This window comes from Taeniopygia guttata, chromosome 3 (genome assembly GCF_048771995.1).
Source record: "Taeniopygia guttata chromosome 3, bTaeGut7.mat, whole genome shotgun sequence".
In the NCBI taxonomy this organism is placed as follows: Eukaryota; Metazoa; Chordata; class Aves; order Passeriformes; family Estrildidae; genus Taeniopygia; species Taeniopygia guttata.
In genome coordinates this window covers 87,462,708-87,466,944 of record NC_133027.1, presented here as the reverse complement: position 1 = coordinate 87,466,944, position 4,237 = coordinate 87,462,708, and positions in this window count along the sequence as shown.

Here is a 4,237-nt window from a genome sequence, read left to right as displayed (position 1 = left end):
GCGCCTGTTCCCGCCGTGTCCTGCGGGATTCCGGTGCCTCCCGGCATATCCTGAGGGGAGACTTCCCCCAAAATGCCTTTCGATGCCACAGTCCCGCCGAGCGCTGGCACGGTGGTGCCAGGCGGCGGTGGTTGGTGACTGCTGTCCTCCCATGGCGACTTCCGGCATGGATCGCCCAGCTCACAGCCTGGGGTCGTGCTAGACTGTCCTTAAACTGACGGAGGATATGTTTAGACGGGATGTTGGAAAGTAATTCTTCCCTGTGAGGGTGGTGAAGCACTGGAAGAGTTGCCCAGAGAAGCTGTGGCTGCCCCACCCTGGAAGTGTTCAGGCCAGGTTGGAGCAACCTGTCATAGTGGAAGGTTTCCCAGCCCATGGCAAGGAACTGGGTCATGTTTAAGGTTCCTTCCCACCCAAATTATCGCAGCATCCCAGGATAAAGAATAATCAGAATCCATGTAGAGTGATTTTGATGGAAGCCAGGGATGTAAAAAGGAGGAAAGGGTAAGGGAGATACAGAATGAACCCTCTTGTTTCCTAAACTGCTTTTCAAAGAGGAGGTGGGATGAAGATTAATCCAATCTTAGGGTCAATCTCCATCAGAATTGGGAGTGTTTACCTGGAAAAGAGAAGCCTCCAGGGAGCTCTCAGAGCCCCTTTCAGCGTCTGAAGGGGCTCCGACATAAAGGAAGAAAGAATTCTGTGCTGATGCTCTTTTTGTTGTTGTTGTTGTGTTTCTTGAACTGGAACAAGGATGTTTGCTCCAGAAAAGCCCTGCCCTACTTCTGCATGGCCTCTTCTCCAGTTACATCTTGTTAATTTACCTGGCATTTAGTACCAACAATCCTTGTCTGTTATCCCAACAATTCAGCTCCATGGCCATCTGGGTTTGAGACATGGACATTAGCCCAGAGAAGCTGTGGCTGTCCCGTGCTGAGAGTGTTCCAGGCCAAGTTGACAGGGCTTGGAGCACCCTGGGATAGTGAAAAGTGTCCCTGCCCATGCAAGGGGTGAGACTGGATCATCTTTGAAGTCCCTTACAACACAAAACATTCTGGGATTCTGGAATTCTCTGATATGGTGCTTAAGAAGCTATTTGTGGGACCAATGCAGCCACCCCGGGCATGGGTACAACCCTCTTGCCACCATTCCATGTGCTTCTGACATGGATTAGCATAAATCTGTGTAAGTCTGGGCTCTGCTGACTTATCCCAGCTAAAATCCTAGTTTCTGTCACACAGGAGGGGCTGTTCTGTCTGGAGTGGAGGGAGATTGTGCCATCCCCTCTCCCTCCTGGATAGGAGCAAAGGTTGGGAAAGACCTTGCAGATCATGAAGTCCAACCATCAGCCATCACCACCACCATGTTCACCACTAAACTATGTCTTCTAGTGCCACGTTCACATGTTTTTTTTTAACAGTTCCAAGGATGACGACTGGGCAGCCTCTTGCAGTGCTTTACAACCCTTTCTGTTCTCACAGGATTTGTGCCTCATCCAACCTGGCCTTGGACACTTCCAGCAAAGAGACAGCCACAGAATCTCTGGACGACCTGTGCCAGGGCCTCCTCAGCCTCCCAGGGAAGGATTTCTTCCCAATATCCCATCTAACCCTCCTCTAAAACATGTATGGAGTAGCTTGATGGGAACTGAAAGGGCAAATGATTTATTTTCAAGACATGAGTTTCACAATAATCAAAGAAGGGAGAAGCTGTGGATGAATCGAAAACATACTTGAAACTGGAGTTTGGGGTTCTTTAGTTTAAGCTGGGACAGAAGCACTTCTCAGAAAGGAGAAGCAGGATAGGAAAAGCCAATGTCCAACCTTTGCTTTTGCAAAGTGATTTGCAGAGCAGAAGAAATTGTTCTGGGAAGAGCCAGCTAAGCCAAGGGACAGGATGTGCCCGGTAAGAGCCGCAGTGTGTCCCAGTGCCCAGAACAGGCACAGCAAGAAAAAGGCATTTTAGTGGCATCACAAAAAGTTCCAGTTTTCCCTTCAAATTGTTTGGGAGCTGCATCCTGTGCCTGGGGTTTAGCACTGAGCACAAACAGGTCAGCTGCCCTAAACTACGGACGTGTTGCCAAAGGAGTTTGGCATTTGAAAGAACAGGAGCCCCTGAAAATCAAAATAAAAATAGGCCCAAAGAGGAAGCAGGAATAAAGGAATGATTTAGCAGAATGAAAATTAAAACACAGAAATAGCCGGAGAGAAAATACCCTCAGCAGACAAAAGCCCACGCGTCTGATTGCCAAGTGCCATTTCTGCTAAACAATCTGATTTCCCAAAGGAAAAATTGGATCCAAGGTCTTCCAAAAGTCTGGTGAGGAAACAGAGTCAATGCTCTGAAGTGAAACTGCAAAAAAAGGGTCAGACTCAGGCACCTGCATCACTGGGATCCCGCCAAGGAAGAGCTGAGGATCCCTGCAGAGAGGGATCTTCTGGGACCTTCTCACCCAGGCTGTAAGGATAAGGATCTCTCCCTCTGGTGCAGGACACAGCAGGAAAACGTGGACTCCTCCTTGCTGGTGATGGATCAGATAACCTTGGGTAGTGACTGGTTTAGCTGATTCAGGGCTGATCCTGCTGCTCAGGCAGGCAGACTTTGTTTCCAGGAAAGGTTGTCCCTCCTTCCTTTGACACCAGTTGCCTTTTTGCCTCTCCCGCTGCCCGAGGAAGTATTCTTAGGGCCAAATTCCACCTAATTCCCAACCCGGGCAGTGGGAACAGGGGATGCTGCTTGGGATGATCTGGTGAGTCAGGGCCAAAAACCATGAGTGGCTTGTGGGGATACCCCCCAGCAACTGTTGAGTTTGGGCTCTGAGGCTGGAAATCCATCATCTGCTCCAAAAAAGACCGTTCCAGTATTCCATATGCTGTGAGGAGCAGGAGCATGGCACTGAGGTATCCTAGAGCCAAAGGGGTCAGACTGGCTCCTGCCAGCTGCTTCCAGGCTTTTCCTATCACAAACCTCACCAGAGAGTTTCTCCTCTGATTTCTCCTTTCCGATTTTTTCCTCCCTTTCAACCTGTTCCTCCACGTCAGGTTGTGCAACAAACCCTCTGGAGCTGGAGCAGAACCCAACCTGCTGCAAAGAAATGACCCAAATCAGGGGATTTTTGAGAGCTGCTGAAATCCTCTTTATGGTCCTGCATGTACTTGTTTATTTTTTAAATTCCTCTTTTGCACAATCTGCTTCTCTTCCTCACCCTGTGTTAGTGGGGTGACTGTATCCTGATGCAAGGGCCATTCCCACTCTGCAGCCCACAAAGTCCAAAGGCTTTTCCATTGCTTTGTTTCCAAAAATTGCAAAGCCAGCAGGAGCAGCAAGGAATGCAGCCGGATCAAAGTGCACTCATGTGGCAAAGGCTGACCACAAATGACAGGCATGGGACAAATGTCTGTCCCTGGTCTCGTCCTGCTCCCTGAGGGATGCTGGATCCACAGGGAATATGCCCAACATCTGAAGGAAAAGCAGTGCTGCTGGATTTTCATGGAAGATGCTCCAACTTCTTGCAGCAGTTTTAGTGAGTTTTCCTTCTTCCCTTTCCTCAGGGCCTCCAAGTCCATGAGCCCTTCCTTGGCTGCTGATGGCTTTAAGATATGGGAAGCTGGGAGAAAAATTCAATCCCTGTCACCAAAGCCTGGGAATATGCAGTGAATAAGCAACTTTGCAAGTCAAAGAAGACTGGGAGTGATTTGTTGCAGTTTTTTAGCTGAGCTTAAGGAGGTTTTTCTTCCCAGATGGAAAAAGCTTCAAAGTGGTATGTTTCTATTCTTTGGGAAGAGTACAGCAGGCAGTGACTTGTGTCACAGGTTCAGGGAGCAGAAAGGTTGGTGCAGAGAAATACCAGTGCCTTTCAGCCACATCATCAGGATGCTGGTTCCCCAGATCCCAGTCCCTTTCCATGAGGCAGCAGGTGGGGGGAACACTCATGACCTCGATACACCTTGGTCCCAAATGTTCCCATGCAAGGCCAGTGTTGGGGCAGGGTCTGAATATCCAGAAACTCCCTTGTTTCCTTCCCATGCCACAAGAGATATGTTCAGTTTGCCTTGGGTTAATGGCTCATGTTGGTTTCCCCTGGGTCTTCCTCCTTTCCTTGTTTTTGTCCCTGTCCCCTCTTATCCTGCTGGTATGGGCCAGGTGAGAAGGAGCCGTGCTTTCAGCACAGCATTCCCATGCTGGGCAGGCCAGAGGGCAATGGGGTGAGATTCCATAGGGTGAAGTGACCAGTCCT